The sequence below is a fragment of the Macrotis lagotis genome, chromosome 1, assembly GCF_037893015.1.
Source record: "Macrotis lagotis isolate mMagLag1 chromosome 1, bilby.v1.9.chrom.fasta, whole genome shotgun sequence".
NCBI classification, from domain to species: Eukaryota; Metazoa; Chordata; class Mammalia; order Peramelemorphia; family Peramelidae; genus Macrotis; species Macrotis lagotis.
In genome coordinates, this window is record NC_133658.1 from 3,989,350 (window position 1) to 4,000,761 (window position 11,412).

Sequence of the window (11,412 nt, forward strand, 5' to 3'; positions counted from 1 at the left end):
ATTTGTAGGGACAAATGGAGGCTGCCCGTCTGCCAGGTTTCAGGCCTGGACTCTGGCAAGCTTGAAAATTAATTATTGGAAAAGTCACTCCTTCCGAAAGGAGAGTCAATGAGCCCAGATCCTGGGGGAGAGAGAGCCCTGGCAAGGATCAAGTGATTTCAAACCTGGTGTTCCTTCAGATTTGGGCCATGTGCCCCAACATGAGGGGAGTTATGGACCCCCATTAAGATGGCTGTGATTGCTCAGTTATTCCATGCAGGGCTGGCATGGTACCTCGGTGGGGTGGGTGGCCTCCTTCCTGGGAAGGAGCCGAGGGACTGGGAAGGCCTGAAAGTCCAAGGAAATCCAACCCCCTTCTCTCCTGGCTGATTCATGGTGGCCTCACTCTCTCTCAAGGGTTCTACAATCATCTCTCCAAAGATGATGCCCAGATCCCCAGACTCAGATTTCCAAGTCCAATCTAGTCTCTCTCCACTCGTACATTACAAACTGGCTGTTGGACATTTAAAATGACCCAGATGATCTGCAACTGTTTCAATCTCAATACCCCTCTGCGGAACTCATTATTTTTGTCATCACCCCTGCCATTCTCCTCCGAACTTGGTGATTTCTGTAGTTCTACTCTTGGCCACTTGAGCCGACAAGCTCATCTTGATCTGACTCACTCTCATTCCGCAATCTTTAAGGTGCCAAACACTCGTGGGGCTAGGTTCTGGGGACTAGATCATCCATACTTGTACCCCCACCCACACCCTCATAGCCAATCCATCACCAAAGTTTTTATCTTTTTCCTCTGCCATGTCTCACATTCATACCTTCCTTTCCTTACATGGTGAGCCTCACATCTCACATGGGCTAATATGATGGTGTAACTCTGTAAGAGATTTAGATGGGGAGAGGCCTTGGATTCCACCTGCCTCTAAGTACTATGATCCAACAAAACAATAATGTTTCTCCTTCATCTTTGAAGACCACAACATCAGGGAGATGACACCACGATAAGTATGTGAATTAGATTTGAGTGTAGTAGGGATGCTGTGCAGTCACTAATCTCACTTTCTCCTCCAGAGCCATCTGGGTCCAGATCTCCATTCATCCTGATTCTTATCTGACCATTGGACCTGGAATAACAACCTAATTACTAAAAAGGGTAGAACAACTGGAAATTTATTACTGGATTGAAAATTTAAAGGGCACTGGCACCGTTGACCTGGAAATTTCTCTCCTTTTGGCCCCCTCAAGTGAATCTTCTTCTCCTGCCCCTCTGGCACTAAGTAGATTCATTCTGGGGGTACTTCTCACCCCTATATTTGGAGCAGTGAAAACAGTCCAAGATAAATAATACTCCTTCCCATTGTTTCCACCCAGAGAAGTATTTGGGATGACCATACTCAATATCCTCCTATTTTGTTTACCCCAGTGAATAAGCACTTTTCCCCTTATGGAGAACAATGTTGGTACCATCTTGGGCTCTTCTGGGTTGCTGTGACTTTGTTCTCTCTTGGCTCTTCTCCTGTCCATCCTATTCATCCTTTTCAGTCTCCTTTGCTGATCTTCATCCATGTTGAGCCTCCTGACTACGAGTGTTCCCAGGCACTCTGACCTGGGTATTTTCTTCTTTCAACTCTTGGTAAGCTCACCAGTTCTCCTGGGTTTTATTCCCATTCTTTGACAGATAACTCCCAGATCTCTATCTCCCTCTTCCAAGCAGGGGCTGCACCAGTCCCTTTCTATCACTTGGTGTTTAATGAGGTCTCCCTCCTTGAGGGCGAGGATTATTGCATTTTTACTTTTTGATCCCTAACAACAGCAGCATCTCCACAAAAGATTACCTAGATAAAGTATTGCATTATGAAATTGGAGATGAACTGAAGGGAGGGCAATGCTGGGGGAACTTAAGATAGACACTTGCCTTCTCTCTGGGTTCTAGTTTTTTTCTGTGTTCAGAAAGATGAGGTGTGTGGAGGGGGAAAGGGGGTCATGGGATTGCATGGCCTCTTCCAAAGCCCATTGCTTGGGTATCTTCAGGTTTGTACCCATTTCCAAGGCACTGGGATACAGTCTTCTTCTCAGACTGGAGAAGGTTGGGGATCAGAGGCTTGTTCCAAAGCCAGGCCATAGTCACACTGCAAGAAGCCGGCTTGCTCCCACTAACACAGAAGTGCTAACAAAGCGCTAATACCATTTGGCCTGGACAGGAGAGCTTCTCGGGCCAAGACTGGAAGGCGCCTGCTGGCCAAGAGCTCTGTGGCCAGCCAAGCAGCAAGGTGGAAAATCTGTGTCTCTCTGCTGGCTCTGAGGAGCTATTTTAAAAAAATAAATAAATTAGGAGACAAGAAGAAGGCTTTACACGTTGAAAATAATAGATACTTTTAAATGAGCCAGTTCACAGGAGTGGGAAGAATGCTTCTGGGCCAAAGATTGGTGACTTTGATTTTTGCTCTACTACCTTTGATTGACTCTTGTGGTCGTGAATAAATCACTTCACCTCTCTAGACCTCAGTTTCCTCCTCTGAAAAATGAAGGTGGGACAAATTAGATGACCTCTAAGTTGCCTTTTACCTGCAACTTTCACTTCTCAGGGCCTTGGTTTCCCACTCTGAAAAAAGGGTCAATAATTTTAATACCTTTAGAGTTACATGAATAAAACTTTTTGGGAACCTCCTTGAAAAATTGTGAGTTCTTTAAAAATAGGGGAAGAGATGAAGATCCTATCCCCACTGCTGGCTCACAAATCATCCACAACCCCCAACCAAAGGCGTTATGGTCAAGAGACCTCTTTCTGCCTCTCCTAAAATCTGAGATTGCAAATACTGAACTGCTCCACTGGGAGAGAGGGCTTATGAAGATTCCTGAGGGATGGCTCCAGAGTCCTGTTCTGCCTCTCAGGGGATGGTTGACTTTGAAAGGGTCCTGGGATTGTTCTCAGCTTTGTCGCCTAGCACCTAGCACCTGCCATCTCTCACTTCCTTGTGCCATCTATGCCAAGCTGCCTGCTCTTCTCCACTGGGGCTTGTGTCCCTTCCTTGGGGAGGGCACTATGCATAACAATAATAATGCCAATTAGCTAGCGGATGTGGGCATATGCCATGTTATTGTTTTTATCTTCCTGATTAACTTTACACATGGAAGGAACTCAAATCTTTGTGAATGATTGAAGGGATTGATGAATACATGAATGGCTAAGGGGGCTGGCACCTCACCTCCAGTAGGTATAGTGGGAAAGATCTCGGGGTGGACAATCCTAGGTCTGCTGGTAGCTCTTTCCTTTTATTCACTGGGTGACTTTTTTTTTAATTAATCTAGTTTAATTTTTTTTTTATTTATTTAAGGCACTGGGGTTAAGAGTGATTTGCTCAAGGCCACACAGCTAGTCAATTGTTAAGGGTCTGAGGCTGGATTTGAACTCAGGTCCTCCTGACTCCAGGCCTGATGATCTATGCACTATACCACCTAACTGTCCCCCACTGTGTGACTTTTGATAAGTTGCTTAACATCTGTGGGTCTCAGTTTCCTGGTCTGTAAAATTAGTTGGTAATTGGCAGAGCTGTGATTTGAACAGCCTGCCTTCTCTAAATCCAGTTCTCCTTTGGTCCCCCAGCCTCCATTCGGTTAGTCAGCCAATCAATCAATCAACATTAATTAAGCACCCACAATGTACAGGAGAGAAAGAAGCAAAAGACAGTTTCTGCCCTCAAGGAGTTTATAATCTAATTGAAGAGACAACATGCTAACAAAAATGTATGCAAAGCAGGTTCTCAGCAGGATAAACAGGAAGTGACTAATAGAAAAGAGGTGCTAGAATTGGGAATGGCTTCCCATAGAAGGCAGGATTTGAATGGGGATTTAAAGGGAGCCAAGGAGGTCAGTAGTGGGAGATGGGGAGAGAGAGTGTCTCAGGTCTTGGGGATAGCCAGAACAGAGAGCTGGATTTGGTTGGATTCATGTTGGTGGACTAGCCAAGAGGTCAATGTCACTGGAGTGAAAAGGTAGTGTTGAGGAGGAAGATGGAAGAAGCCTGTGAAGGTAGGAGGGAGCAAGTTCTGTGGGGCTTAGAATGAGCAACACAGCATTTTGTAATTCCTGGGGTGATAGGGAGCCGCTGGAGTTTATTGAGTAGAAGGCAACATGATCAGAACTAGTCTCCAGGAAACTTGGTGGCTGCGGGGAGGGCAGATGGGAGAGGGGACTTGCGTCAGGGGGGACCCCCCCCCAGTGGTTACTGTAATAGTCCAGGGATGAAGAGATTAGAGTCTGCCCTAAGGGAGAAGCTATATCAGAGGACAGAAGGGAGCCTATTTGGGAGATGTTTTTAGACATCCTATTCTCACGTTAATAATGGATATGTTTGAATTGTTTAAGGATCCCAAAGAATTTAGTAAACCTTATCATATTTGGGGTGACCAAGGGAGCCAACACCTCCGATGTGAGGGCTGCTCATCTGACCCCTGGTGTACCATCGATCGGGTGCCAAGAAGGTGTAGATGCAGTGTCCACACTGGCAAAACTGTCTTGGAAGATGGGTTAAACAAGGTGTTGGCAAATTAAGGAGTGCCTTTTCCAAGCATGGGAAGACTTCCCTGGTGGAATGAATGAATGAATGAATGAATGAATGAATGAATGAATGAAAACAATTTGTTCCGACAGCCATGAAGGCAGCTGAAGTAGACACTGTGGAGTGCTTAGAGCTCAGTCAGACATCAAAGACATCAAGTTCATCCACTGCATCCCAGACCATCATCAGTTGGCCTGACTTTTTTCCTGCCACTGGACTCTGATGACGTTGGAAGAGAGAGTGAGCCTGAGGAGAACTTTGGCCAGCTCCACCTCACTTAAATCTAATTCACCCAAGTCAAGGTGTCACCTCAGGATATCATTGATCCTCCTGGAAAAGAAGGATAAACAAAGCCATTTGATCCTCATGTAGACCCTGCTGGAAGAGGGCGATTATCATTATTCTCATTTTGAGGATGAGGCAACTTTCCCAGTACCAAAAAATCAGTAAAATTCAGTCAGAATTTGAATTTAATATTTCCTTGACTGCTTATTCTAGTACTGTCCACAATAGACTGGCACAAGACTTGAAGTGAAGAAGCCTTGGGTAGCTACATGACTGCAATCAAATCATTTAACTGATCTGAGATTCTGGTTCCTTAATTTATAAATTTGGGGTACTCATAACTACTACCAGATACGCTTACTATGTGACCCAAATGAGATAATCCACGTAAAATACTTTGCAAATTTTAGAATACTACAAAACATTAGTTTTCATTGCTATTGTTTATAGAAATAAATAAATAAATAAATAAATATGGATTGTGTTGTGATAATTATATATTATTATTTATCTTCCTACCTCCATGCCTTTGTTTGCACTATTCCCTCTGCCTGAATCCTTCCCACTTTTCCTCATCTGCCTTTCATCTGGTCTTCCTGTATTAGTATCAAAGGCACTGACCATCCTTCCAGATTCTCAGTTTGCAATCTAGGAGTTATCCTGGACTCCTCCCTGCCCCTCATCCCCCATCTCCCATTAGTTGCCAAGGTTTGCCATTTTTTCCTCCATAACATTTCTCCCATCCATCCCTTCTTTGCTCACATGACCACCTACTCCTCATCACCTCTCACCTGGGCTAATGCCATTGCCTCCTTATGGATCTCCCTGTTTTCTCCAACCCATCCTCCTTGCAGCTGCCAGAAAGATCTGGCTAAAGCAGACTTCTGACCAGGTTTTCTCACTAAAAAAGGAAGCTTCAATGATCCCATGATATCTCTAAGATAAAAACAAGTCCCCCTGGGTGGCATATGAAACCCTCCCACAATGCTTTTCCACAATGCTCCCACAATGCTCCCACAATGCTTTTCTACCTTACCTTGCCTTATTTTATGGATTTATAGTACTACTAAATTAGCTCTCTCTATGTCCCTCCTACTCAATGATACTTCTCTCATAGGATGGATCAGCCTTTGAAACTCAGTTTGACCATCACCTTCCACATGAAACTTTTCTGGACTCCTACTAAAATAATTTCCAGTGTGCCCACTCTGCAAAATAAAACAAAGACAAACTCCACCTTACACACACACACACACGTGCACGCACGCATATATATTATAGCAGTTTGTGGGCTTCTTTTCCTACTAATTTATTTATTTTTAAATCTGATAAATATTTTATTTTACAATTAGATTCAATGGTCCTTCCACCAATCATTATTTTTGGGGGGCGAGGTTCTGAGTTTTCTATTTCCTACTAATTTATATGCAAGCTTTATTGGTTCGTGGAGTAGAATGTGTGATCTTCGAGTTCTTTTGTCTCAGCCCAAGGCAGGGATTTTACAAATGCTGGTGGGTGAACTGATGCTCCAGATGGACTTCTTTGTGTAAAGCCAGGTTAGACTGGGCAGCCACTCCAACCCCTGCCAAGTGTGAAGTTGTCTGACCCTGGGACTGATGAAATGGAGGAATGTCATTCCAGGTTCCCCTGGTAAGTGCTTCATTAGCTCTCCAAGAGAGGAAACTTTCTTTGGAAAGAGCATATCTGGACTTTCCATTGCCCAGCTCCTCATGGCCACTCCAGACTTTCTCTGCTTTCAAAAGTCTTGGTTGGAGTTTCTGCTCAGCCCAAGGAGGCCAGAGATGTGTTCTCCCAGGCAAGGTCAGAGTTGGACTCACCAAGCAAAATTCTCACATAAAATATTTTTGCTTCATTTTCCTGGAAAAGAGATTTCTCTTAAAATAAATAAGAAAAAATATTAAAAGGCAGTAAGACCTCTCTTTTTCAAAAAGATTTCCATGCATTCCAGGTGATTTGAGCATCCAGGGCCTTGCAATCAAGTTTCACAGGCAGGCAGGGAGCACCCCTAGATAGAGATTTATTGCAGGAGGAAAATTGTGGTCACTGCTATTTGCCAGAGAGCATCATAACCCAGTTCTGTACTAAATGGGCAAGGAGGTTTTTCACTGCTGGGGCAACATTTCTCAGTCCTAATATAACTTGCATGGTAAAATCATTCCCTTGCATAAATGGGTATAAATGGTCTGAGCAGAAGTGGTCTTTGCTATAACCAGATTCCAATGCTAGTCGAGATTCTTTAGTAAGATTTTGTTGACCAGGGGAAAATGACCAATGGGTCCAAGAAAAAAGACCCCAAATTGAAGTGGCTATTGGTTGTTGCCTCAGGTTTTCCAAGTACTATTGTGGTTGTGATGGTATTTTAGAAACAGCAGTCAAAATGGTCCTGTGAGGAAGATTCTGGGCAGAGGATGCCAAGAATCACAGACCTTCACAGATGGAAGTTGTTTTAATGACCACCAAGACCAAGACTCACTGTGACACCTGCCCCCTCTCTCCTCTTTTCCTCAAGTTCCACCATCTTGTTAAATCTCATTCTTCTGCTCCTTCTCTGAGATCTAGATTCTTTTCTACTTTTCAAACAGGCCAGTCCCATCTCCTCCTTCTGAACATTTTCATTGGTCATCCCCCACACCTAGAACTCTTTCCCCCTCCTTCTCTCCTTCTCCTGGTCTGCTTGACTTCCTTCCTTCATGAATTAGTGAAAGTGATGGATGGATGAATTGCATCAAAATTCTGGATGGATCCTTTCCCAGCCCCTCTTAATCTTAGTGTCTTTCCTCTGCAATTCTCCCAAATTTCCCACATCTTTACTTTGCTTGGATACTATCTCCATCACTAGACTATTATTAACTTCTAGAGGAAAGGATTTTTTTGCCTTTCTCTGTATTACCTCATACTGTGTATACTGGCCCATAGTAGGTGCTCAATAAATACTTATTAAGTGAGTCTCTGAACAAACCCTTTCCTGTCTTTCATGCTAGAGTGAAATTTCCACCATTGCCTTGTCTCTCTCGCTAATCTTTATTCTCCACCTTCCCTAATGTCTACAAATTTGCTGGTCTTCCCATCAAAGAAAAAACTAAAAATCCTTTCACTAGTCTCTTCCTTCTCCTCAACTTTTTTTTTGCAAGGCAATGGGGTTAAGTGACTTGCCCAAGGCCACACAGCTGGGTAATTATTAACTGTCTGAGGCTGGATTTGAACTCAGGTATTCCTGTTTCCAGGGCAGATGCTCTAACCACTCCACCACCTAGCCACCCCTCTCCTCAACTTCTGATCCTACCCCTTTCCTCTTTTTAGTCTAATTGATAATACTATACTATTTATTTTGAATAAGATTCTCTGGACTGGTTTCCCTTTTGGGAAAATGAGGGGATGAAAAGAGATAGCATCTAAGATACTTTCTAGTTCTGGGTCTATGACAATGGGAGTCAATAATCCTAGAAGAAGCTGTCTATATTCCTCACCTCGACTTCTTCTCTTTTTACTCCCTTTCAAGCCTTTGCAAATTGACTTTTAAAGTCCTTCACATGTGGCCCAACCTATCTTTTCAGCTTCACTGTTCACACAATGGCCCCTCCCACTCTATGTAATCCAGTCATATTGGCCTTCTTTATTGGTGTTCCTCACCAATAATACTCTATTTTTTATCTCTGTCTGCTCCTTGGGTGTTTTATGCCTGAAATGTGTTTCCTCATTACTCAACACCCTAGAGAATGTCTGTCTTCTTTCAACATGCCCATCAACTGTCAGCTTTTCCATAAAGGCTTTCCTAATCACTTCAAGAGTTAGGATCTAGTCCCCCTAACTTGGATTTCTGGGTTTGTTTGCTCTTGTACATTCAGACATTTCTTGTATCATTCATTAGAATGAAGATGAGGTCATGTGACCAACAAGATGGAAGACTAGGCATTTTCTTCAGGCTTACATGACTTTTCAAATCTCTCATGAAAAGATGCTCAGAATCCTAAGAGGTAACAATCTGGTGAATTCACAGTAGAGAAGGTTAACTGCTAATCCCCAGTGTTCCTACCCAGCATTCCCTTCATCATTAGCCAGGGAAATACTACCCAATTTATGAATTTATGCTCTGAAGTCCACCAGAAATGTTCTAGTTTCTTCTATAATCTCTGACTATGCATCCCAACACAATTCTGCCATAATTCCCCCTATTTGTGGTAACAATCAATGGAACTCAACTCTACTCATATACTTCTGTCATGAGGGGATGGAAAGGAAGAGATCCAGGAAAACTGAAGTGTGTTCTCTGTGGAGCAGGAACATCTATCTAGATAGAAAGAACTAAGGAACAAAGGGAACTGGGGCAGTTTTCCAGAATGGGAAAGAGGGAGCTCTCCTTCCCCCCCCCTACAAGAAATTACATGAGGCAGAGGCTGAGGCTGATGAAAAGTGATTTTCCCCAGAATGGGAGGTTACTTTGAAGTCCAGCCTTCAGGATATCTATCATCAAAGGAGTAATAGTTAAAAAATGAACCACAGAGTAAAACAAGGGTGAAAAAAAAAGACATAAATTATCAAAGATCTCAGGAGGAAGAAAATTCAATTCAAAACCTTGAGTATGCCAGGGAAATATTAGTAATCCAAGGAAGAGATCCTCCAGGAGACCTAACCGAACCCAAACATTTCTGAATAAATGTTGCAAGACAAAGGAAAAGGATGGGAACAGTGGGAGGAGAATTTGTGGCCTGCATAGGAGGAATAATTGCTAGAATGGGAAAAACCAAACAAACAAATCTGCAACTTGAATCCATGGCGACAAGTTTCACCAAAGAAATAAAAGAGAGAAGAATTGATCACGAATGCAAATATATAGAAATGCAGATAATTTGGAAGATGGGAAGCAAGACACAATAATGTTAAAGGAAGCCATGATCCCCATGGTAACAAAACACAGGCATTCTGAGAGAAGTACAAAGATCACTTAAGAACACACGTCAAAAATCCTGAGCATTGTAAAGCAAGTATTCATACAAGACCGAAGCAAATAAAGATGCCTATTAGAATCTGCATATATTCTTTGGGAGAAAACAAAAACAAAAGCAAAAGAAAACTGTTGCAAATTCTCAAATACATGGTGGTTAAACTTGACAATTCCCAATACAAACCACATATTAGGCAAATGACCAAGGAAAAGACCTAAAAGAAAAGGAAAGGAAGTTTGAATAACGCAAGGTAATTTTGCATTCTCCAGAAGCTTCAGGAGGGAATGGAGTTTGGAGAAGCAAAAGAGTTCAGGATGCAGCCCAAGGAAACATGCCTTGCAAACCTGAATCTAAGCATCAATGAAAAAAAATGGACCTTAAATGAAAAAGAGACATTGGAGGCATTCCTACAAAAAACCAAGTGTGGGAAAATTATTTTCTTTGCAAATAACTCAGACAACAGAAACACAACAATGATAAACAGGACAGCAACCAAGGAAGATTCCGACAACAAAATAAATGATCACATGTGATGGAGGAAAACGAGAAAGAAAAAATATACATAATGTGGTTAAAAAGCAACCAAGTGACAACAAAAATAAGAGGAACACAATTTTTCCTCCTGTAAGTACAGAAGGAAGCAACAGAAAAAAAACCAGTTTAAATGGAAAATCTTTTGGTGAATGAACAGACTTCAAACATCATGTTCTCAATGGTGAATCAGCATTTTTTATGGTGCTAAATCAAAATATGGGAGAATCTGTAAAAGGAAGAAGACAGAGAAGAATGTGTGTTCCCTAATCAATTCAATGAGTGATAATGAATCGTCTGAGGAATAAGAAGCCTACAGAAGAGTTGGAGAGATGGTGAAAGACTGAAGAATTGAAATGGGGGGGGGGGTCTTGGTTCAATAATAGGAGGGAGAACACTGAAGAATACTCCCTTGGTGGGAAGCAGGAAGACCTCTTCTAAAACAGGAGACAAGGGACTTACAATGAATATAATCTTCAGGGTTTGGGGACTTGGAAAGACCACTGGCTCCGAGAATATGGTGCCTCCCATTGATATTGTCTTGTCTTGGGATAAGGGGAATGGGAGTTCTTGGTGGCAGTAGATTTCCAGATGGGTTTAAAGGCGTGAGCCTAGAGAGGAATTTTCAAGATCAATGGAGAAAAATGATCTTGGGAAGAGCAAAGGGTAATAATGAACCCAAGGAAAAGTTCTACTATGGAACAGTCCTTGATCCTCTCTCTCCTCTAGGAACTGAAATCTCTAAGAATGAGTCACAGCAGAAAAAGAGGGTAAGGGGTAAGATCCACAAAGGTTTAACATGGAAACTGTTTAGAGGAAAGTACTCAAAACAGGTACCATGGAAGCTTGGCTCTTCTGGAAGGTCTGCATTCCATTATGCCTGCAAATGCAGCTGTTTTTTGGACCAGTTCCCCACTCTTGCTCCTTCCCTCCCAGGGTTAGGCCATTGCCGGGTTCTCGACTGATTGTGGGTGACTCTCCTTTGGCAAACCATCTGAGAGGAGCTTGGGTGTAAACATTTTTGGAAGCCAAGTTTGGATGGCCAAGGTACATGGAATCCTTTGGGACCCTGGAGGA